Raw genomic sequence first — 26,365 nt, 5'->3', positions numbered from 1 at the left:
TACTGAAGGAAGCTGCTACAGGCCCCAGTGTCTAATCACAAAGGCCAAATGGGACTGCACATGGCGACACAGACACAGATACACTGGATGGAGTGGATTGAAGGGGAGAGGGAGACAGAAAAAAGGCTTTTCCCCATCTGTGCAAATACCTGTTTGCATCATGGGCTGGAATCACAGCATTAACCACCTCTCACACCTGGACCTCGTGCTCTATTGACAGAATGATGAGATGATGAACACACTACCACAAAGCAGATAATTCTTCCACTGAAAAATACTATTGATGTCCCTGATTCTCACCATTTCAGCCCTGTGGCTCTGCTTTCAGCTGCCAAAACCCCAGCTCTGGAATATACCCCCACCCTCACTTTCTTCATCCGTTATACAAAAACACCTTCCCGAGTCCATTGCCTCAGTCCAAATCTGGCAGAATTTGTGGCTTCTTTTTGAGAATGTCTTTACGCACAAAGTGGGAAAACTTTCCACACAGACGTACGATGGGATCAGGTCAAAAGGTCAAAATGCAGAATTCTTCAGCTGGGAACTGGTTAAATTCAAGTCATTTGTTTGGAATCGGAGAGAATAGGAACTGAAGCAGAGAGCTTCCCCCAGTCACTGACTCACCTTTTAACAGCAAAGCACTTAGACACACCAAGTGAAGCATTCAGTCCCCACCACCACACATCAATCCACGGGCATGACAACACAGCGAACCTACTGAGGATTGAAACGCAGGCTGTCAATATTTTAGAAAGAAAGAAAATTCGAGTAGGCCATTCAGCCTTTCAAGTCTGTTCCACTACTCACCATGATAATTCAACTCTGTCTCTGTTCTTGTTTATCCCCCCCATACCCTTTGATCTCTTTAGCCCCAGAGGATTCTCTCTAACTCCATCTTGAAAATGTTCAATGTTTTGAGCTCAGTTACTTTCTGTGGCAGAGAATTCCACAGGATCTCCATTCTCTGGGTGATGACATTTCTCACTGAGTCCTAAATAACTAACTTCATATCCTTACACAGTGTCCCACTAGTCCTGGTCTCTCTAGTCATTGGGAACATCCTTCCTGCAGCCACCCAAGCTAGTCCTAGTAGCATTTTGTATGTTACAATGAAATCCACCACCACTTATTTTCTGAACCAACCTATTCAGAGATGTTATTACGGAATCTGGAGCAGTTGCGACTTGAAGCCAAGCCTCCTGGCTCAGAGGTATGGACATTACCAAAGCCACGAGAGCCTCTTCTTAAATACAGGTTGTATACCTGTAATGATCATGCTTCTAGTAATCATTGACAAACCAGTGTCGGTGTGTGAGAAAGCACCAGTGTGAGACTGTAATTAGCTACGGATCTTGTCCTGATCGCAATCCAGTGGCCTCTACTGGAAGCTCTAAGTATGGGGCATTAAAAGGAGGAAGTGTTACAGCTAATTAACACTCACCTCAGACAGAGCCAGGTAGCAGAATGAGCTGAACCTAGGAACCGCAATCCAATAAAACTTGGTATTTTCAGAAGAGGGGTGGGGAGGGAAATACTGGGGTGTGAAAGCAGCAAACCTTTCAGATGTTGTAATTTAGCTTCATACAGTATGCATTCTCTTTCAAAAAAAGGCCAATTACACACTGTAAAGTGATCTTGCTACAAAGCACCTTGCTTTTAAAAAGTAAGCTTCAGTAAAATTGATGAATGCTAGATTATGTTACAGCCCTATGCACTGCTAAGATCATACATTGTATCAGCACAAAGCTGTAAAACAAAATTAGATCTTTGGCAAGTTTGTTCCTGTCTTTTCATCTCTGACCATCTGCGATGTACAGCAATCAAAAGCATGGTTTTAACAGAGTACAGAGGGTACATGCTCAGTCCTTGATCATGCTGCTAATGACAGTGCAGCTTCAGCAATTCTCCCTCCTACAGGAGTCCTTAATAACTGCTCTGGTAACCCATCAGAGTGCCTGTTCATCATCAGAGCACATTGTAAGTTATTTAATATCCAGACAGCAGAACAGATTTTAAGCCTGCCTGTGGTCAACCACTTTTGAGCAGAGAGTCACAAGATAAAAGAGGGAGACCGTAGATATGCCACACCCCTCCTCCACGTCTTTGCCCTTCACTCTCACCACTGTTTTAGTGAAACAAAGGTTTGAGGATCTAAACTCCCTGGCCATTTCCATGTTCCACAGCCTATTTCCCACAAGGGTCATGCATTAAGCTTCTCCAGAAACTGTACAGCCAGCGAGTTTAACAGGAGGAGAGTGTAGCTGGGTGAACAATGATTTCATAATGCTCTCTGCCATCCACTTCCCCACTTCCACCCCCTGCCCCAAGTTGGCTAGTGCATGGACACAGTTTCAATCTAAACCAAATGAAATCCAATTGAATTAATAAAGCCAAATAAGAAAAAAAAAGGTGTGCCAGCACCTAAAAGAACAGGTGCTAACAAAAAAAATACAAAATTTAAAATCAACAAAATAAAGATATCCCTTTGTGATCATTCCTCCCAGCCACTGTGGTATCTACTGGTCTTGCTGCTGAGGGTAATTTCAGTGAGGTCCCCCTTCCTGCTCATTACATCAGATTGACAGGATGTTGGTACAGGTTCTTTTTTGAAAAGTGGCATTAAGCCAAACAAACATTCCCCCAAGTGGGTACTGGGTGATAGGGTTAGGGAACTGGAGAGATCCCAATGGACCAAGCACAACAGAGGTCCTCCACAGGAAGCATTACGGAATAGTGGGAGGTGGCCTGAATAAACCTTTTAGGTAATCAAAGGTTTTACACATTTGCCTGTTTGATCTAGATTTTAATCACTTATATGGCTTTGGTGGTTTGATGTCAAAGAGGCTATTCTTCCCGTCCAGTCGATGCCAGCCTCCCTGGGGCAGTCTGCTGAGATCTGCTCCCTCACCTGATCCCTGGATTTTCATTTTCATAAAATCCCTAATGTGGAAACAGGCCATTCGGCCCAACATGTTCACACCACCCCTCCAAACAGCATCCCATCCAGACCCATTCCTCTACCAGAGTTCTCCATGTCAAACCCACATAACGTAAACATCTATGGTGTGGATCTATGGTTTTTTTTTCTGATCACTGCCCACAAAGGCAGGAGTTATCCTCCAAACCCAAAAAGGTTTCTCAATAATTTCCATTCAACTAGTTAGAGATATTATCACACACCTTTGGGGCAGGTGTGACGTGAGCCTAGGCATCCTGGCTCAGAGGTAGGCACACTACCTTCAGAAAAGGCTGTCAAATTTGGTGCGTTAACTATATTCACGGCTGGGGATAGAGATTTTTAGTCAGGAAGAGAATCAAGGGCTCGGGGAAAAAGCAGGAAAGTGGAGTAGAGGATGATGAGATCAATCATGATCTCTCCGAATGGCAGAACTGACTCGATGGGCTGAATGGCCAACTTCTGCTCCTGTGTCATATGGAGCTGTCAGCTGGATAGCATAGCGTAAAACCAGGCACACCACCATGTGGCATTTCTGAAACATAACCAGTGATGCATTCTGCCTCACCTCATTGGGTGCCACTGTAGCTCATCATTCAAGCAACAGTGACAGTATCCTCAGAGATTATGAACTGCAAATACTGGAATTAGAGATAACAGTGTGGATCTGGAGGAACACAGGCAGCCAGGAACCCCTGAAGAAGGCTCCCGACCCAAAAGGTCAGCCTTCCTGCTCCTCTGATGCTGCCTGGCCTGCTGAGTTCATCCAGCTCTACATTGTTATCTCAGATTTTCCAGCATCTGCATTTCCTACGTTCAGAGTTTCTTTATTGTCTGCTCACCCCCTGCTTTAATGCTGTACTCTTAGCTGCGGGACATTATTTCACTGCTTGTGTGCAGTTCCCTCGGGTTTAGAAGCACACAGTTATGTATCTCTGCCTGAGAACAGCTGACATTTTGTACCCATTTACTTTTAATGATAAAAGGACAAATCTTGAAAATTGGAGGAAGGGATATGATGGAACTGTCTGGAGGTAATTTACAGCAGTGACCAAAGGGTTAAACTTGACCATTCCCAAAGTATGGAGAGATGAACCAGCTTTTACAATAGCTGGTCATGTAGATATCATGGAAAAGAAAGCAGTCTAGTTACAGACAGACACACAGAATCAGCCAGTGTGATATCCTACACAAAACAACTAGATTAGGTACTGGCAGTAAGTAACCAAGTTCTGAAGGTGTTGTTATTTTTGGGAAAGGAGGAAAAATAAGGAATCTTGGTGTAAACAGTTTTTTAAACAAGAGGGCATTTCATTTACAAAACGTCTTCCAAGAGTGGGAAAGCACTCTCTATAACAATAGCATCCAATTACAAATGTTTCCATTACTACATGGACCTGCTTGTGCTGCAACACTTCACCGCATACTCAAATAGTTCATGTTACACTCAGCATCAGCGAATTCAAGACAAACCACTTTGAGATTATAAAAGCGCTCCATAGAGAGGAGTGTAACAGATTACATGCTCTGAGGCTCCTACTGCAGGGCTTGGACTCACTGCTAATAACTTGTCATGTGCATGTCACAGTAATATCTCAATGTCAGTGACATCCCATACAAGTGCGACATGTCGTTGTCAGCAAGGAATTCACAACAGTTCATAGCAGATGGAAATGTGCAGTGGCATTACACGGAAAACCCAATATTCTCAACTTGCAGCTATAAACAGGGCATCAAGTTTCTTTTGAAACAAACTCCTCAATGAAGAATTGACTGGAGTCCCATTACAGAACATCAGCAAGATATTCAGTGGCCAATGGTAACAGTGCTACCATCGCTCTGCTCGGTCATACAGGAGGGTCCCAGTCGACATTTCAAACTCAGGTGACACATTTCTCCCCCCCACCCCCCCACCAATCCTCCCTCAAACTGGAATTTCAGAGAGTTCCTCTTGTGACTTGGTTTTCAGGTGACTAACAAATCCTAAAAGGCAGTCAGATCATAAAACACTTTAGTTAATCACAGGATTTCTTCAACAGAAAAATGCAGGGTAGGTCAGATAAACTATTCCCACTGCTTGGAGAAGGCAGAGTCTGAGAATTAGGGAGAGATGGTTTAGGGGAGACTTTAGGAAGCACTTCTACACACAAAAAGGATGATAGGGGTTTGGAACGCACTTCCACAAACAGTGGTGTGTGCTGCATCCGTTGTTAATTTTAAATCTGAGATACATAATTTTCTTTGAGCAAAGGTATTAAGGGATATGGGCCAAAAGGAGTTGTACAGAGTTAGGCCACACAGTAGCCATGACCTTATGGAATGGTCAACAGGTTCAAAGGGGCTGAATGGCCTACTTCTGTTCCTAGAGTGTTGCTGGCATAGGCCAGACTTTATTTAGCATCCGTAATGATCCGGGCACAGCTGGTGCTGAGCTGCCTTTCTGAATACAGCTGTGTGGCTTGCTTGGCCATTTCAGAGGGCAGTTAAGAGTCAACCACATTGTTGTGGGTCTGGAGTCACATGTAGTTCAGGCCAGGTAAGGCTGGCAGTTTGCATCTCAAGGACAGCGAATTTGAGTGTATTTTATGACAACCCAGTAATTATACCCTCACCATTAGTAAAGCTGGCTGGCTTTTTGTTGCCAATTTATATGAATGTCCCAAGGACACTGCTCAATTCAGAAGAGTGCATTCTGAAATCAGCCAATGTGCACATTGGAAGACTGAACAGTACAGCACGGGAACAGGCCCTTTGGCCCACCATGATGCTATTCTAAACTAATCCCATCTGCTTGCAGATGGTCTGTACATCTCTATTCCCTGCCTGTTCACATCTGTCCAAATGCATCTTCAACAGAGCATTGTATCTGCTTCTATCACCTCCCCTGGCAGCATTGTTCAAGCACCTAGCACCGAAATAAACTTGCCTCTCAAGTCTTAAACGTTCTCCCTCTTTCTTTAAACCGATGTCCCTAAGTATTAGGCATTTCCATTTTGGGAAAGAGACTGCTATCCATACCTCAACTTTATGAGCTTCTATTAAGTTGCCCCTCAGTCTCTGACTCTCTGGCAAAAACTAATAGCTAAACAATAGCTAATACACCCCAATCCAAACAGCTCAACAAATCTCTCTGCCACTGCAACCTTGTGATAATCTCTCTCCACCTATCTGCTCCACTATCTACCTTCTATCATCGCTTCCCCCTCTCTCCATTTATTTCAGAACCCCCTTCCCCTCCTCAATTTCTGAAGGGTCCAGACCCAAAACATCAGCTTTCCTGCTCCCCTGATGCTGCCTGACCTGCTGTGTTCATCCAGCTCCACACCGTGTTATCTCAGCATCCTGGTAAACCTGTTCTTGCAACCTCCCCAAAGCCTCCACCATCCTTACTATAAAGTTACGACCAGAACTGCACACAACACTCCAAGCGTAGCCTAAATAAAGTCTTCTACAGCTGTAACATGACTTTCCAAGTTTTATGTTCAATGTTCCAACGGATGAAAGCAAGCCTGCCTAATACCTTCGTTACCACATTACCCACTGTACTGTCACTTTCATGGAGTGAATGCATCCCCTCACAATTATCCAATTTAAACTCTATCTGCAATTCCTTTGCCCAACTTTCCAACTGATGTTGGAAGGCTACTGCTGTATCCTTTGTCAATCTTCCTCAATGACCATAAATCCAACTTCTGCATCAAAAAAAAAATGATACAAGAAAGGTCCAGGCTACCGTTTCTGCTTCTAGCAGAAAAAAAGGCGAGACACACACACACACACACACACACACACACACACACACGGAACCCCTACAGTGTAGAAGCAGGCCATTTGACCATCGAGTCCACACTGATCCCCCAAAGAGAATTCCACACAGAACATCCCCTCCCCACACCCTGTTCCCATAACCTTGCATTTCCCAAAGCTAACCCACCTAGCCTGCACACGCTTGGACAACTTCCCATGGCCAATCCACTTAACCTGCACATCTTTTTGCTTGTTAGAGGAAACCCACACAGACACAGGGAGAACAGATTGTCATCCAAGTGTGGAATCGAACCCGGGGCCCTGGTACTGAGAGGCAGAAGTGTTAACCACTGAGCTACCATGCCACCAAAATGCAATAAAAAGGTGCAAGGGAAATGTTTACAAGGCTATGGGGAAAGTGAAGGGGGAAGTGGAAAAACTGAGGTAAATTTTGACATGATGGCATGGAATGGATTCTTCTGGAAGTCAGAATTGTAGGAACACAACATTGCTCAAGCAATCCTTCATCCCATGGATTCTCGAAGATCCCGATCTCATCACACCTCTCCAATCAATACTTCAGGCTTACCCACCTTCCTTTCCATTGGAAAAGACTCACGTTGAGATTTTGTCCACACTTCCAACAGAAAATCTCAGTTTAATGTTTTTAAAACTCATTCTTTAAAAGAAAAATCAAGTAAAATAAATGGCGACGAGGACCTCAGCTCTTCTTGGGCCATTCTGAAGCCATGGAGCAGGGCTCAGACACAAAGCTGCAGCCAGATGATGCTGGAAGTGCCACTTAAGGACAACAACACACTCTTACACCTCGCTCTTGGTCAGCATGCGTATGACTGAAGAACACCCAGTCATTGTTCAAGTGTACTGCAGTCGTGGGATACATACTGTGTCTCCCCCTACCCACCCATCCTCCAGCTACCTGCTTATTAAACTCACCAACACTCTTTCTCATCACCCAACACTCGGTCAACAAATGCAAGGTCCCTTTTCAAGTTTCACAAATGAAATATTAGCCTTCACTTTTAGTTATTCCAATACTTCAGCCTTACAAAGGTGGACGGACAGTTTCGCCCTCAAACAGACAGGGACAGCATCCTAGAAATTTGATAGCTATCCAAGAACGGGGAAGATATGGAAGATTCAAAACAGCAAGTGTACAGGGCAGAAACAGGGGAGTGGGGACTGGAGGGAAGAGAATAACGTCCACTTAGAGATTCTCAAGAGACTGGGGGTCTCAGAGAAAACCCTGCTACCAAATGTGGACAATAAACACTTCTGGGTTCGCTCCAGTTAAAACAGAACTGAAAGTGGCCAATGGGTGTGACCCCCCGCACCCCCCACCCCCCCACCTTTCCCAAGATCTAGGGTAGACTTCTCTCTTGCTCATCTCCAGGGCAGACTCTTCTCTCCCCACTCCCAAATATAATTCAGCACCATGAACTGGCCTGTCTCTTCCCAAGATTCAATTAGCTCCTCCCACTACAGTGACGAACGAACCCCACTACCTCTCGGGCTGGGATCCAAGACTGACCTCTTTCTTCCATCCTGGGCTTCAGACTGATTTCCCCTCACATCCCAGGATCCAGGGCTGATCCCCTCACACATTCCCAAAATACAAAGGTGGTCTTGATTTAATCCTTCTCAGGGTGAATAGAGGTAAGCAGATCACTGTTTTGTACTGTTACAGATTCACGTTAAAGCACCTAAAAATATTTTTAAACAAAAAAATAAAGCTTTTAAGTTAATGAACAAGAAAAAGAAAAAGCTTTAAAATGCTGTGATAATGGGAACTGCAGATGCTGGAGAATCCAAGATAATAAAATGTGAGGCTGGATGAACACAGCAGGCCAAGCAGCATCTCAGGAGCACAAAAGCTGATGTTTCGGGCCTAGACCCTTCATCAGAGACGGGGATGGGGTGAGGGTTCTGGAACAAATAGGGAGAGGGGGGGAGGCGGACCAAAGATGGAGAGAAAAGAAGATAGGTAGAGAGGAGAGTATAGGTGGGGAGGTAGGGAGGGGATAGGTCAGTCCAGGGAAGACGGACAGGTCAAGGAGGTGGGATGAGGTTAGTAGGGGATGGAAGTGCGGTTTGGGGTGGGAGGAAGGGATGGGTGAGGGGAAGAACAGGTTAGGGAGGCAGAGACAGGTTGGACTGGTTTCGGGATGCAGCGAGTGGAGGGGAAGAGCTGGGCTGGTTGTGTGGTGCAGTGGGGGGAGGGGACGAACTGGGCTGGTTTTGGGATGTGGTGGGGGGTGGGGGAGGAAGGGGAGATATTGAAGCTGGTGAAGTCCACATAGATACCATTGGGTTGCAGGGTTCCCAAGCGGAACACGAGTTGCTGTTCCTGCAACCTTCGGGTGACATCATTGTGGCAGTGCAGGAGGCCCATGATGGGCATGTCATTTAAAGAATGGGAGGGGAGGAGTGGAAAAGGTTTGCGACTGGGAGGTGCAGTTGTTTATTGTGAACCGAGCGGAGGTGTTCTGCAAAGCAGTCCCCAAGCCTCCGCTTGGTTTCCCCGATGTAGAGGAAGCCACACCGGGTACAGTAGATGAGGTATACCACATTGGCAGATGTGCAGGTGAACCTCTGCTTAATATGGAAAGTCATCTTGGGGCCTGGGATAGGGGTGAGGGATGAGGTGTGGGGGCAAGTGTAGCATTTCCGGCGGTTGCAGGGGAAGGTGCCGGGTGTGGCGGAGTTGGAGGGCAGTGTGGAGCGAACAAGGGAGTCACGGAGAGAGTGGTCTCTCCAGAAAGCAGACAAGGGTGGGGATGGAAAAATGTCTTGGGTGGTGGGGTTGGAATGTAGATGGCGGACGTGTCGGAGGATGATGCGTTGTATCCGGAGTGTGTGAGAACGAGGGGGGATCCTCTTTGGGCAGTTGTGGCGGGGGCGGGGTGTGAGGGATGTGTTGTGGAACGCGGTCAAGGGCGTTCTCGATGTGTGTGTGTGTGTGTGTGCGCGTGCGTGCGTGCGTGGGAGTTGCGGTCCTTGAAGAACTTGGACATCTGGGATGTGCGGGAGTGGAATGCCTCATCGTGGGAGCAGATGCAGCGGAGGCGGAGGAATTTTTGCAGGAGGGTGGGTGGGAGGAGGCGTTTGAGGACATCAGTTACAAGCTGGTTGCCTGAGATGGAAGATTTAAAATGCTGTTTTGTCGTTGATTGTAACTACGTTGCTTGCAGTAACGTGGAGGATATTTTGTCGACTGGTGAAGATATTGAGATGTGAACTTTAGCAGAGAGAGGTGTTTAGCAGCAATGGAGCAAAAACCTCAGAGTCAAACCTGACCCAAAACACAGCCACTTTCAAACAGCATCAGTGGGCTGTGAGGAGGAGTCTGGGTGTCTCGGGGGAATATCCGATTCCCTCTCCCACTTGGAGATCGGTGACACAGACTAATTGAGACATTACCCGCTGACAATCATTTTGTCTCCAGTGAGTATAATAGCATGCCAGCTCAGGCCGCGACTCTGTTGTTGTTTTCTGTGGTTCAGAGCACACAGTGAGCACGTCGCCTGTTTGGCCAAGTTTGCAGTATTCACAGACAGCTCCTGTCAGTCCATGTCAGGGAGGTTTTTCACTGCGAGTTCTGAGGCTGCACCAAGTCAGAGGTCAATCTGACACCTCACCCAGCACCCACTCAAAAGGTTATTCAAGTGGAGCCAAGAGCAGGCCTGGGAACATGCTTCTTTGATGCAACCTTGGGTCCACGTTCTGGGAGTGGCGTGGCTTGTGGGGGTGAAGAGTTGGGGCATAAATTGTATTATTGAGCCTTACTTAGATCTCCAGAATAAACCATGTTAAACAGGAAACAGCAAGCAGTTATGTCAAATGGGTCACAATGAGCAGGACACACACAGACACACAGACACAGATTTCTGCACGTTAACCAACACCATCAACTCCAGTCGTTCTTGGTTTAACAGGATCAGGGGTCAGAGACAACACTGCGAAAGATGGCTCCAAAAACCATACTGGCCAGGTGAGCCCCACATGATTAAAATAAAGAGGTGACATGATTACCGTGAGGAAGTTGCAGCTCTCCAGTATATGAACACTCAGCCAGACAGAAAGATTCTCTGCACAACCCTCTCAGATTCAAGAGACAGAGCACTGCAAAAGGACCACGGTAACATTTCATTTCGCCTCGGAGGAAGGTTCTCAGGTAGTGGTAATGTTGGGACCCTCAATCCACAATCTCTGGCAACAAGAGTTCAAATCCTACCACTGCAAGTGATGAAATTTGAATTCAATAAAAATCTGATTAATTAAAAAAATTAGCATGTCACAGGCTGGGCCAGCATTAATTGCCCAGTGGGTAGCTAAGAGTCAGCCCCACTGGTCTGGGTAAGGAGTCACACATAGGCCACACTGAATAAGGATGGCAGATTTTCTTCCCTAAAATATCATTTGAGAACCAGCTGGCTTTTTTTAACAGCATACACTGTGGGGTCACATGATCACTATTAGACCAGCTTTTTAAACCTTCACTGAACCATCTCCAATGAGTTTATATCCTACCTTAAAACAAGGAGACAAAAACTGCACAGTTTGAGTTTATGCAGTGATGCCTACATCAAGTGATGAGATAAAAATCAACTTAATTCCATTGCAGTAACAAAGAAAAACGTTGAACAAAACATTTTGTCTGAAGACAAAATTGTTATTGTTAAGATCATCAGATGAGTAATGCAATAGTACAAGGTGTCTTTTATCTAAACTTTGAAGTAGGTTATTTGTAAGCACAACCATTTAACCAAGGAAATAAGATTGTACTCAGTTAAAAAGTGGTGGATTTTTTTCTCCTGCATATATACATCTGGGAAATATCAAATGGAGTAGGAAGGATTGAAAATTGGGATATTACAGAACATACAGGAAACATGCAGTCTCCAGGCTGCAATCAGCCAACAGTAAAGGCAGTAACTGAGGGGCTCACAGCCTGTGTAAGCACAAATTTGTACATTTTAAAGACAAATTTGAATGCTGCAAGAATTTCTTTTCGCAACTGAACAAACATGTGATGACAAATCCATTCGTTTCAATAGGTTTTAGGCACATTCAATTCCTGTGTGTGCACAGAATCAGGAAAAAAAAGGAACAAAATTCCAAAAACAGGAATGGAATCTCTACCTCCAACACATTACATAAAGCAGACTACTCTGCATATGCCCGAGATATCAAGATCAGAATTTATTAGATTATATTAGAAGCCTTTTCATTACATGTCGAGCATGTAACTTAATTCAGGTCAAGAAACATCCCCTCACGTCAGGCTTGGAGCAGCTCCTTTTTAATAAAAATGCATTTATCAGGCAATAAAACTGCTCACTGATTGATGTTTAACCAATACCAGTTTGACTTGAACTAAGCAACATAATTAGACTGGAATGCGATTGCTGCAAAAACTTTGGAACGGTTTCCTTTAGAAAGCCAAAATAAAAAGCCAGCCTCTGACAAGATAACAAATTTGCACTATACTTGAGAAAACAAGCTGTACGAGTTTGCATTATCATGATAACTATCCCAGTAGGTCAATACCTGATTTAGCTGGCACTACCATTATATATAATGGAGGGTGGTAGAATGCAGAACATTAGGATGTGATGGCAAATCAATGAAATCAGATGTAAAAACTGAATGTGATCAGTTGTATTATAAAATCAATTTATAATTGTGAGCTATATATAACGTAAGAAGTCATCAATGATTGCAATATTGACATTGGTATGGGGCTTTTTTGTCAAAAGAAGAAATTTTTAAAAACTGACAAAGAATCAGGCACTAATTATTATGTAAAAGTACACCCATAGAGACCATTTGATGCTGCCATACTGATACTGAACAATGCATGGCTCGCTCAGTCTACCAGCCTCACACAGCAGCACATTTATCAGAACAAGCTCCAGGATTCTACGGTTAAAGCAGAATTATTTCAATTCTTGGAATGAAATGCCAACAGTATTACTATTGTCTGTAGCTTCCTACATGAAATGAATGAACACACCTACACCCTAACACATATTACTGAGCATGCCCAGCATTTCTGAATGAGTAATGCATACATTTTTATATTCTGTTATGCTGAAGGAGGCTAACAAACAGATTTCATTTGGGAGGGAGGTGATGGTTTCACATCCAAATCATGGCACGTTGCACCAACACATCGCAACCAAGTCTTTCCATAACCACCTTACACTTCACGTCCATCAAGAGCTATCTTCACTCTTAAAGGGCACATGATAGCGGCTCACACCAACAGGGACAGCAGTGCCCTGGGACACGGACTGCAGGATGGTTTCACAGCTGACAGAACTTGGAGGAGGGGAGAGACTAAGAAAGCAAATTTTAAACAGCCACTTTCTGCAGATGCACATTAGAGGTTTAAAAACAAGCTCGATTTCACCAATTCCTTTTTCTTTTCTTGTTACAGATATTCCTTTTTATCAGGTGGAGCTGCAGGACAAGACACACCTTCAAAAGCAACGAACAGAGTGTTAAAAGGAACAGCACATGGAGTTTGTGATAGCATTTACTATCCAGGTCAAAGGCACTGCAACACTTGTTTGGCTGTTAACATAATCCGTGATCAAAAACTCTTCATTTCACAGAGGTCATCTGCCTCTTTGTTATCTGTCAGTAAAGCATTTAAATGAGTTTGCCTGCAAGCACTATGAAGTCAAGTTCCTAATAAATTAATGGATTCTGTCAAGCAAATGGAGAGGTTTAGATATAGAATCCTACCCTGCAGACTCTTCGCTATGCTGGTGTTCTGCAAATGGATGCACGCACATTACCACACCATTTAATTCTTCTTCTGAAGACCAGGTTGCCCCTCATTTCCGAAAAGCAATGGGTCCTTTATTTAGAATCTGAACACATTATTCAAGAGCAAACAAACATTGAGGGCCAAAGGGCCTGTACTGTGCTGTAATGTTCTGTGTGCTATGTTCAATGAATTTAATTCCACTCCTACACGCAAAGTGCAATTTGTAGGCACGATAGATTTGACTAAAGGTTCAAAGTAATAGCATTTCAGCTAAAGAAAAGAAAACTCTGAGTCACCCCTGTGGTCCATGGTCCTCCTCTCCAAGCTTGTAACTAAAGGAAGTGTTTAAGTTAATGGATGTTGTCAGAAACCATTTGCTGAGCTGAGCTAGCCCTTTCACAGGCTATAACAGCATGTCCCCATTAGCTGTAACACCCCACTAACAGCAGAGCAGAAAAAGGAGAGCAACATTTGAGACACCAGTTCTAACTGGAACAAACTCTCCCTGGAAAATATAAGTAATGTCCAGGAGCTGTGCCCTAACTCCAAAGCTTCTAACAGTCAGATTGGGAGGAATTGCCTCTCAGACTGTATTTATTTTAGCACTATGACATTTTATAGCACAGGAAGCCATTGGGCCTTGGTCAGAGAGTCTTGGTGACTGAGCAATCCATTGGACCGTCCTGGAGATAGATCCAGTTCCTGTTTCTCTGCCTTAGTGACCCAACAATGCTAATGAACACTAACCATCGCCGCAATCAAATATTTTTTAAAGAGCTCCAGCCGATCTGAATGGGATGCCCTTCAGAGAGTCAATTCAGACTCATTGGGCCCAATGGCCTCTTTCCACACTATGGGGAATCTAAAATTACTGAGGTGCATTCTGGAAGTTCTGGTAATACATATGGGCCAAGGATTTTGACAAATCCATCAGAACAGAGACTCAATTACCTAAATTGAGTTTGTTTACAATGAGATGCTGACGAAGAACTTTGTGTACAGAAGCAAAAATAAAAAGAACATATATTTTAAATCAACCCATTTTGAGATGATATTCCACATCACTGGAGCAGGTGGGACTTGAACCTGGACCTCCTGGCTCAGAGGTTAGGGGGACTACTACTGCAACACAAAAACAAAAAGATTCCTTGTGCTTCAATACGCATCAGGATTAATCTGTTCGAATGCTTTTCCTCGAGTATTCATCTCCATTGAGCTATTCCAGTCAGCTGTGATATGCACACTCCACGCGAAGACATGAGCGTGCGCTTTCGGTTTCCAGCCCCGATTGGCCACACTCCAAGCAGCAGTGTTGAGGGAGTGCTGCACAGTGTCGCTGACTCTCCAAACCACTTCTTCCATTCCCTTTAACTACTGCTCAGCCACAGCCTATTCAAAGTCCCCTGTTGGTCAAGAAATCTCAGTCTCTTGTGTGGAACTTTCTCATGTGCCATTCAGGAGAGAGAGTGTGTTCCTTGCCAGTGAATACCAGCTCAACATAAAAATATTTTTTTCATTGAATGCACTCTACTTCTGCCAAATGATATTGGTTGCCACATTAGAGATTATTTTCCTAACACTGTCACATTTTGTACCTGAATATTAATTCCATTGATTTCCTAGAGGCTGGCAGGTAAAATGGAAGCAGGATGACAATGGATTGTGGGTGGGGGAGATGGAGAAACTTGGGGATGTGCGTGTGTGTATGCGCGCTCATGCATCCTTGCATCAAGTAAAAAATTAGTGCTTTCCTTTCCTTATTGCTCTGAAAATCTGTGTTACCTACCTCAGTATCCATGGTAACCAGTGAATAAATTAAAAAACCCAACCAGCTCCAGTAACCATGACAATGCCACATATTCGCTGCAGCGTCAGTTAAACATATCTAACCTTCAAATAGATTTTTAAAATCTATCACTTTTTTTTTTACACTTGTGTTTCAATCAACAAGAAAGTCCATCACATGCTAGGGCCAAGACCACACAGAGCCCAGGCAGAGAAGACACCTGGATCGAGAGAGTCTCTCCACTCGTACACATCGATACGCAACGTCACAGTTGGTGGGCAGAAACCCCCAAAAGCCAACCACTCAGTAATTTCTCCAGAGGCATTTCCCCTCCAATGGCACTCATGTTCCCCAACTGAAAGGGGCAATTCTGTTACCACTGGGCCAGGTTAATATTGTCAAAAAGAGGCTTAGACTTTACCAATTCTCAAATTATATGTCATCTATTTACAATTACATTTTTAAAATGTTTTGCAAAGAGGTAGATAGGAGAAGAATAAGACCTTTTAGCCCCTCAAACTACTTTCCAACAAGATTAAATGTATCAAAGATAACAAGTTGAGTAGCTGGATGAACACAGCAGGCCAAGCAGCATCTCAGGAGCTGGAAAGCTTGGGCCTGCTGTGTTTATCCAGCGCCACACCTTGTTACCTCAGGTTCTCAAGCATCTGCAGTTCCTATTATCTGACTGAATGAATCAAATTTATTTTCCCATTCCATCTGAATATGTCTCCATTCTCTCAACATCTAAAATAAATAAAATGCAGAGATGGGCTGAGAGGTGGCAGATGGAGTTCAACCTGGATAAATGCGAGGTGATGCATTTTGGAAGGTCGAATTTGAAAGCTGAGTACAGGATTAAGGATAGGATTCTTGGCAGCGTGGAGGAACAGAGGGATCTTGGTGTGCAGATACATAGATCCCTTAAAATGGCCACCCAAGTGGACAGGGTTGTTAAGAAAGCATATGGTGTTTTGGCTTTCATTAACAAGGGGATTGAGTTTAAGAGTCGTGAGATCTTGTTGCAGCTCTATAAAACTTTGGTTAGACCGCACTTGGAATACTGCATCCAGTTCTGGGCGCCCTATTATAGGAAAGATGTGGATGCTTTGGAGAGGGTTCAGAGGAGGTTTACCAGGATGCTGCCTGGACTGGAGGGCTTATCTTATGAAGAGAGGTTGACTGAGCTCGGTCTCTTTTCATTGGAGAAAAGGAGGAGGAGAGGGGACCTAATTGAGGTATACAAGATAATGAGAGGCATAGATAGAGTTGATAGCCAGAGACTATTTCCCAGGGCAGAAATGGCTAGCACGAGGGGTCATAGTTTTAAGCTGTTTGGAGGAAAGTATAGAGGGGATGTCAGAGGCAGGTTCTTTACGCAGAGAGTTGTGGGAGCATGGAATGCGTTGCCAGCAGCAGTTGTGGAAGCAAGGTCATTGGGGTCATTTAAGAGACTGCTGGACATGTATATGGTCACAGAAATTTGAGGGTGCATACATGAGGATCAATGGTCGGCACAACATTGTGGGCTGAAGGGCCTGTTCTGTGCTGTACTGTTCTATGTTCTATGTTCTATAGTTATTGAAGGGCTCTTGTGGCACAGTGATAGTATCCTCAATCATCAAGAATCTATCTTCCTCTGCCTTAAAGATTCTGCAGCCTTGGAGGAGGGGAATTCAAAAGAAAGTCAGACCTCAAAATATTTGCCTCAATTTCTGCCCTAAGTGGTCAACCTCTGTTTAAAAAGTGACCCCTAGTTCTAGATTCTTCCTCAAGAAATCTCCTTTTCACATCCACCTAGTCAGGTCACCCCCAGCATCTTCTGAGCACTTCCTGACAGCACAGTAACAGTTGGGGAGGGAAGGCTGCCTGGTATTTGACTGTGCTGCATGGCTTTTGTTGTGGATCTATAATCTATCTGTTGTCCAGTACAAGGAGGGCACACAAAAATCAATCACCGTCAGCACTGCAGCAGACTCATTACATGCTGATGTAGAATCATGAAACGTTGCAAAGGTACCTGCTTGCATTTATATAGTGCCTTAACACCATTGACGGCCTAAGGTGCATCACAGGAATGCAAGCAGACATACTGCACAGAGAGTGCCATTCAGCCCTACTGTATCAAGCATACACCGGGAAGGAGCTGTCCAGTGAGTCTCAGTCCCCTGGTAGCTCACTGTTGTGTGCAATAGTACAGCTCCCATGGTAACTCACAGGAAGACAGTCCTCATCACCCAGCCCCACACTTAGGTATTACAGCTTCTTGTCAGGAAGGTGCCAATGATTGTTTGTGAATTATAGCTCCACACTTCACTTTGTAGCAGGATAGCTCACTGTCCGATTCACTCATCTTTGTGGGCTCTTCCTCCCTCCCTCGGTTTGTTGAGGGGAATTTAAAGGAAGCTGGTGGGTTTGTCCAACTGCCTTTTAGTTCAAAACCACTTATTAGAATTAATTTTCACTGTGATAATGTTGCATTTTAATACTAGTGCTGTATTTGCTGGTATGTTATGAGTGGTGTCTGATTTTGCTGGGACTGGTCTCTCAGAGCACTCTGCTGGTGTTCCTAGTTCTCAGGCAGGAGATGTTGCGGAGGGTCTGCCTGTCTTTAGTGGCTTACGGAGTCCAGCTTCTGACGTGAAGTGAAACTGCACAAGTTTTTTTTCCCCTCAAAGCTGCCCCGACTGAGAAATTTTCTGACAAAACACACGTTTTGAAGAACTGCGGATGCTGAAAAACAGAGACAAAAACAAACAGAAGTTGCTGGAAAAGCTCAGCAGGTCTAGCTGCATCTGCAAAGAGAAATCAGAGCTAACGTTTCGGGTCCAATGACCCTTCCTCAGAAACAATGCCATATTTTAACTTTATTTGACAATTAGTAAAATGTATTTTCCTATTTCATCCCTGTGAATGTTTGCCTTTCAAGACAAAAATCACAAATATGGAATCTTTCTACAGTACCAGAAAATCTCTCCAACATATGGTACAGTTTTCTGTTCAGACAGCCCTTCCTCACCAAAACACATGTAGCTTATGATCAGGTACCAGATGTCTGCACTGTGCATACAAGTAAAACCAGACAGTGAATGATTTATCTTGCTCTTTTCCTGGAATCTATTTTGTAAAATTGTAGCCCAAAGTTTTAATTTATAAAAACGTGTATACATGAAAAATGGCAGAAAAAAATGTAATTGCTCCACCATCAGCTGAAATGCTAATTATAACCCATACGAGGGATACCAGCAGCTATTGTGGTTCTCGCTGATCTAGCTTCCTCTGCTTGGCACAGAGTCATGGGAAATGCCCTTTTTTTTAAAAAAAAACAAATCAGAAAAAAAAGTTACCAGATTTCCAATAATGTAATTCTCCTGAAACTGGTACAGTACCTTAAATAAAACAGCTCACTCACTGTCCAGAATTTCCAGGAGGCACCCCTTAGAGAACTTTGGGCTGCACAAGTGTGCATAGGCCCTTGTTTCTCTAGGATCAAAATCTTTTCTACAGTACAGATGGAGAGGAGTGCACGTGGACCCTGTAAAATCCTTAACATTGCAGGGTAAGAGGGAACTTGTCCATTAACCTGCTCAGTGATGCCCAGTTTGAGTTCTGCCAGGGCCACTCAGCTCCTGACCTCATTACAGCTTTGGTTCAAACATGGACAAAAGAGCTGGATTCCAGAGGGTGAGGTGAGAGTGACAGCCCTTGATATCAAGACAGCATTTGACCGAGTGTGGCATCAAGGAGCCCCTAACAAAACTGGAATCAATGTGTATCAGGGGGACAAACTCTGTGGGTTGGAGTTATACCTGACACATAGGAAGATGGTCGTGGCTGAGAGAGGTCAATCATCTCAGCTCCAGATCATCTCTGCAGGAGCTCCTCAGGCGAGTGTCCTAGGCACAACCATCTTCAGCTGCATCAATGACCTTCCCTCCATAAGGTCAGAAGTGGGGATGTTCGCTGATGATTGCACAATGTTCAGCTCCATTTGTGACTCCTCAGATACTGAAGCAGTCCATGTTCACGTGCAACAAGATCTGGACAATATCCAGGCTTGGGCTGACAAGTGCCAAGTGACATTCGCGCCATCAGCCCTTGACATTCAGTGGTGTTACCATCACTGAATCGCCCACTATCAACGTCCTGGGGGTTACCCTTGACCAGAAACTCAACTGGACTCACCACAAGAGCAGGTCAGAAGCTGGGAATGCTGCAGCGAGGAACCCACCTCCTGACTCCCCAAAGCCCGTCACCATCTACAAGGTGCAAGTCAGGAGTGTGATGGAATACTCCCCACTTGCCTAGATTGGGGCAACTCCAACTCCAACAACATTCAAGCTTGACACCATCTAGGACAAAGCAGCCCCCTGATTGGCACCACATCCACAAACATCCACTCCCTCCACCACCGACACTCAGTACACGCCACTGCTGCTGCTGCTGCACCCCCTGCAAGTTCCCCTCCCCTCACCATCTTGACTCGGAAATATATCCCCGTTCCTTCACTGTCGCTGGGTCAAAGTCCTGGAATTCCCTCCCTAATGGCATTGTGGGTCTACTTTTGATAAAGTCCCACATCGGAGATTTGTGAACAAAATTAGGGCACATGGTATTGGGGGCAAAATACTGAGTTGGATTGAAAATTGGCTGGCTGACAGGAAGCAAAGAGTAGTGATAAACGGGTCCCTCTTGGAATGGCAGGCAGTGACCAGTGGGGTACCACAAGGATCGGTGCTGGGACTGCAGCTATTTACAATATACATTAATGATATAGGTGAAGGTATTAAAAGTAATATTAGCAAATTTGCTGATGACAAAGCTGGGTGGCAGTGTGAAATGTGAGGAGGATGTTATGAGAATACAGGGTGACCTGGACAGGCTAGGTGAGTGGATGGATGCATGGCAGATGCAGTTTAATGTGAATAAATGTGTGGTTATACACTTTGGTGGCAAGAACAGGAAGGCAGATTACTATCTAAATGGAGTCAAGTTAGGTAAAGGGGAAGCACAACGAGATCTGGGTGTTCTTGTACATCAGTCAATGAAAGCAAGCATGCAGGTACAGCAGGGAGTGAAGAAAGCTAATGGCATGCTGGCCTTCATCACAAGAGGAATTGAGTATAGGGGCAAAGAGGTCCTTCTGCAGCTGTACAGGGCCCTGGTGAGACCACACCTGGGAGTATTGTGTGCAGTTTTCATCTCCAAATTTGAGGAAGGACATTCTTGCTATTGAGGGAGTGCAGCGGAGATTCACAAGGTCAATTCCTGGAATGGCAGGACTATCATATGTTGAAAGATTGGAGAGACTGGGCTTGTATACACTTGAGTTTAGAAGGATGAGAGGGGGATCTGTTTAAGGCATAAAAGATTAAGGGATTAGACACTCTGGAGGCAGGAAGCATGTTTCCGTTGATGGGTGAGTCTAGAACCAGAGGACACAGTTTAAAAATAAGGGGTAGGCCATTTAGAACAGAGTTGAGGAAAAACTTCTTCACCCAGAGAGTGGTGGATATATGGAATGCTCTGCCCCAGAAGGCAGTTGAGGCCAACTCTCTGGATACTTTCAAGAAAGAGACGGATAGAGCTCTTAAAAAGATAGTGGAATCAAGGGTAATAAAATGTGAGGCTGGATGAACACAGCAGGCCCAGCAGCATCTCAGGAGCACAAAAGCTGACGTTTCGGGCCTAGACCCTTCATCAGAGATGGGGATGGGGAGAGGGAACTGGAATAAATAGGAAGAGAGGGGGAGGCAGACCGAAGATGGAGAGTAAAGAGGATAGGTGGAGAGAGTATAGGTGGGGAGGTAGGGAGGGGATAGGTCAGTCCAGGGAAGACGGCAGGTCAAGGAGGTGGGATGAGGTTAGTAGGTAGATGGGGGTGCGGCTTGGGGTGGGAGGAAAGGATGGGTGAGAGGAAGAACAGGTTAGGGAGGCAGAGACAGGTTGGACTGGTTTTGGGAGGCAGTGGGTGGGGTGGGGTGGGGGGGGGGGGGAAGAAAGAGCTGGGCTGGTTGTGTGGTGCAGTGGGGGGAGGGGACGAACTGGGCTGGTTTAGGGATGCTATTGGGGAAGGGGAGATTTTGAAACTGGTGAAGTCCACAATGATACCATTAGGCTGCAGGGTTCCCAGGCAGAATATGAGTTGCTGTTCCTGCAACCTTCGGGTGGCATCATTGTGGCACTGCAGGAGGCCCATGATGGACATGTCATCTAGAGAATGGGAGGGGGAGTGGAAATGGTTCGCGACTGGGAGGTGCAGTTGTTTGTTGCGAACTGAGCGGAGGTGTTCTGCAAAGCGGTCTCCAAGCCTCCGCTTGGTTTCCCCAATGTAGAGGTAGCCACACCGGGTACAGTGGATGCAGTATACCACATTGGCAGATGTGCAGGTGAACCTCTGCTTAATGTGGAATGTCATCTTGGGGCCTGGGATAGGGGTGAGGGAGGTGGTGTGGGGGCAAGTGTAGCATTTCCTGCGGTTGCAGGGGAAGGTGCCGGGTGTGGTGGGGTTGGAGGGCAGTGTGGAGCGAACAAGGGAGTCACGGTGAGAGTGGTCTCTCCAGAAAGCAGACAGGGGTAGGGGTGGAAAAATGTAGGGGAATCAAGGGTTATGGGGATAAGGCAGGAACAGGATACCGATTGTGGATGATCAGCCATGATCATAATGAATGGTGGTGCTGGCTCGAAGGGCTGAATGGCCTACTCCTGCACCTATTGTCTATAACCTACAGCAGGAAGACTGCAGTGCTTCAAGGCAACAGTTCACCACCACCTTCTCAAGGGGCAAATAGGGACGGTCGATCACTGGCTGGCCAGCCAGTGACACCCACATCCCATAAAGTGAATCATTAAAAAAAAATTGAAGATTCCACTGAGCAACCCCCGTCATCCTGGAAAATTCCGAAAGTCTGCACTTCAGTGGGAGTTTGGAGGGTGCGGCTGAAGTTCAGTTTGAAAAGTTACTCTTTTACTGTTAAATGTCCAGACTAACTCTGGTTTAAGTATTCAACTGAACCAAATCTTGTGGTCATCCTGCTTAAACAGCACTGCAATAATCTGGCACCCTAATCTTACACTTGCTTTATATACTCACCCATTTAACAATCCTTGTGAAGTGGCTGTCTTTAATGGTGAACCTTTCAACTACAGAACAACTGCTGACTATGGGGCAAGGCCACAGTTTACTTTCCCCTGATTGATCTGTGCTACGAGGGACCAGTCAATGTAGAGGTAGGGTTTCCAACTGGAACCTCCCATTAGAAATGGGGATCTCTGTCTGTGATTATCAGTCCTTGGAAAATCTAGCCCCATAAACATCCCAATCCGAATCTCCACAAACTCTCAACTCGGTAGCATCACTGGGAGGCAGGGACTTGCTATCACGGGTCTTCAGTGTTGCACACCTCAGGCCAAATGCAAGGATGCCTCCTGCCAAGGGAATAATAATTTACACTGTGCAAGCACCCTGTTTCCTGATCAGCAGAAATGACAAATTTCAAAGAAATGGCCATTCTTACATCTGTCCTTACCAGTGCATTATGAAAAACTGTGTCAAAAGATCATCGTTCACTGAAACTCCACACAGACAGAGAACCTGTCTTTGAGCTGAACATTCTTCATCCTCATAGCAAGGTCATGTGCACATGGCACACTGTCACTTCACACACATTCATATCAGAGCTAAAAAGCAAATTGTTTTGTTGCTGGTTACAGACTGAGGCCATGTTGGAAAGTAGATGGCTGCCTCTGTCCTTTAACAGTGTAACATCAGTGACTCTACTACAGTCAGAGTTCAAAACTTCAAACAAAACCTTAGCACTGTCCAACGTGCAAAACCTTTTCACATCTGCACCCGATCTCTATGTATTCTGTTATTAATCACTGAAAATTAACTGACACTTAAACAATGGGTTGTTTAAATGAAGAAAGTGTGTTTGAGAAGTCATGAACTTGTAATTTAGTCTTATAAATATTCTTAGAACCACTTGTTCTTCCATATGGATGCAATCTTTGTTAAGCCATGCATTTTGAAGGTTTGTAACAGGCAGTACAATTACCCACGGCCTGAGGGTTATTTTAACTTTACCAGTAATTGCAGTAGTTATTTTCTTAAGACTTGTATAGAATTTTCTCCAACTCAACTCAAGGTCTCTGTATTTAACAGACATTGATACCTGTTGAATGGTAAAATTACAAAAACCTGTGTACTTCAAGCTGTGTAAAACCACATCATCTGGGAATGTGCATTCTGCATCCTCAGAGTCGGTGCGCCAAAAGGACCCCCTCAAGTTTGTGTTGATAAAAAAAAATCAACAAACTATTCAGTCCTCATTGCCCAGCACATGGCCCATAGCCTTGTCATGCATGGACATTGCAAGCTCATGTCTTCAATTGGTGGGGGGGGGGGGGGGTCACCAACCCCACCCCTTTACAGGCAGTGACTTTCAGAACACATTCACACAACCCCATAGTAACACAACGCTCACTGTGATCAGTAGCAGCCACCTCCTGTTCCCCAGGTGCCAGCCAACTCTCCTGTTTTCCCTGCTGATAATGCCAGTTGCTAGTGCTCCCACATCTGAACCAGAACACTGGGGACACAGGGCCTTCTGCTTGGGTGAAGGTTGCCCGTTCCTGGTGGCAGGTGTGGGGGTAGAGGGCACAAGGAGAGTCATTGTGTGCTAGCTAGGGGCCGTCTAAAAAAGGTCAAAATCATCACACCCCATTCTGCTGTAAGAGCAGTGTTCCTTCTTCAATCTTATACTGTACACACTGCTCATCCCGCTTGCTTTGTTCCCAGAGGGTTGAGTGACTTTTTTTGAAAAAAAGATTAGATTAGATTCCCTACAGTGTGGAAACAGGCCCTTCGGCCCAACAAGTCCACACTGCCCCTTGAAGCATCCCACCCTCCTATAACCCACACACCCTTGAACACTACGGGCAATTTAGCATGGCCAATCCACCTAGCCTGCACATCTTTGGACTGTGGGAGGAAGCCGGAGCACCCGGAGGAAACCCACACAGACACAGGGAGAACGTGCAAACCCCACACAGACAGTCGCCCGAGGCCGGAGTCGAACCCGGGTCCCTGGCGCTGTGAGGCTGCAGTGCTAACCACTGAGCCACCGTGTCGCCCCCAACTTTGGAATGGTTTTCCTCAAAAGAATCGTTAAATATTTTTAAAGGCAGAGGGAGAGAGATTCTGGATGAGCAAGGGTGTGAAAGATTATTGGGGATATGCAGGAGTGCAGAGTTGAGGTTAAAACCAGCCGTGATCTTGCTCACACGGAAGGTGACACCCACTACTTCTGGCTGAGGTTACTGGGAAGTCAAGGAAACACATCCCTGTGACCCCAGCAACATTCACTGCACGGACACTCACGACAGTGCCCACCAGAGGAAGGCATTCGGTTAACATTAACACATAGATAAGCAGGTTGTGTATAATTTGGACCCCACACAGTGAATCTAACCATTGCTGTCAACTACTGCTTGTCCTGCCTCCTTTAAACTCAAGTGTGCGGGTTGAGAACGTCTTTGAAGAGTTTGGTTTCGGAGCTGTTGGTCATAGCTGTGTTCCTGACAACTGATCAGAGCAGCTGTCCATTTAAAACTGACGTTCATCAGCTAGCATCTCCATCACCAATAAATATTCACCTGCAGAGTCTAGAAATAACTCAACATAATTCACTTCTAAACCACGTGCCACTAAAGACCTTCAGGATTAATAGATCCTTTGGTTTATTCGCAGTTTTACTGGTGTCAGTTTGTGGACCAAAACGTGGGTCGCATCTGTCCAGTGGGTGATGTAGCAAATGGAAATACTCAATCATCCGTAAACTGCTTTTATTAGCCTGTTATTCCCCAAACAGCTTTGGGGAGACAGAAACAAAATGCTGCCTCAACATCATTTCTGTAAAATTCAACAAGAGACTATTCCGTGGAGCTACATTCTAAAGGAGAATGAATCAACTGGAGAAAGGGGTTTGTACTGGGTAATGGTTCTGAAAGAGTTAATGTTAAAAAACTGCATTTAGCTCCACCCAATCTGAAGGTGACAGGTGGGGAAAGATGGACAGCTCTGGGTGTCAATAGAGACAGATGGATCATTGATATCTCCTCATTGAGTTTATCTAAACATTTATTCACAGGCCAACATTTATTGCCTGTCCTTAATTGCTCAGAAGAGTTAACCATATTTATGTGTAGGTGTGGAGTCACACGTGGGCCAGACCAGATAATGGCAGCAGTTTCCTGCAGAGACTGAACCAGATGGGGTTTTCCCTCCAACAATCAGCAATAATTTCATAGTCACAGACTCTTAATTCCAGAATTTTTTTGGAATCCCAGTTCCATGATCTGCCATGGCAGAATTTGAGCCCACATCCCCAGGACAATTATCTGGCTCTCTGCATAATGCCACTCAGCCATCCCCTTCTCTAGCAACAATGTTGGCAAGATCAATGTCATTTAGGCCTGGTTTGTTACAGAAATTGACTGCATCTGGTTTTAAAAGGCTCTCTGCTCATTAGATACCTAATAAGTTTTCTCTATCATAACAGACAAAGTAAGCCCATAGATCCCAAACTGAAACGGGGATGGCAGCAGCCTAACTACTTTCCGGTTGACTCACATAATGCAACATGGAGTCCACTAAATTGCTGGCAGGCATGTTGGGGCAGAGGGCATCAGAGTGGGAAGTGATTACAAAATGCATATCACCTACAGTAACCAAGACACCATGATACAAAATCCAACCCCCCGATCTTTATAAGCCCCAATTAATATAGTTCTAGCCAATCCAATCTTCTCATACGTTAGCCCTACCATCACTGCACTCCCTCCATCACATCCTTCCTCAGATAAGGAGGCCATAACTGTGCACAGAACTCCAGGTGCACATGTACCAAGGCCCTGACCAACTGCAGCAAGATATGCCTGCCCCAATCCAAACTGCAGCCAGGTTCAGAAACCCACACAGAATCCATAGTTTTCTGTTCACTTCATTCCACTTGTAGAGACCACAAACTACCCCCACTGCACCCCCACCACAGAGGGGAGAGGGTCAAAGGTTACA

The 26,365-nt window shown here is 45.1% G+C and overlaps 1 protein-coding gene across 11 annotated transcripts in view; it reads right to left on the bottom strand.

The window, feature by feature from the left end:
- Positions 1–26,365, bottom strand: part of LOC125466567 (polyhomeotic-like protein 2) — a 271,012-nt gene that overhangs the window by 202,458 nt on the left and 42,189 nt on the right. For 2 of the 11 annotated variants that reach the window (XM_048561185.2, XM_059638020.1), the window contains exon 3: positions 625–717. The exons of the other annotated variants lie outside the window; for them this stretch is intronic. The gene's annotated coding sequence lies outside the window, so the exon portion shown is untranslated. The remainder of the gene's footprint in view (positions 1–624; positions 718–26,365) is intronic. 11 annotated transcript variants of the gene reach the window in all.

Source organism: Stegostoma tigrinum, chromosome 28 (assembly GCF_030684315.1).
Source record: "Stegostoma tigrinum isolate sSteTig4 chromosome 28, sSteTig4.hap1, whole genome shotgun sequence".
NCBI lineage: Eukaryota > Metazoa > Chordata > Chondrichthyes > Orectolobiformes > Stegostomatidae > Stegostoma > Stegostoma tigrinum.
This window is presented reverse-complemented; position numbering and strand designations above follow the sequence as displayed.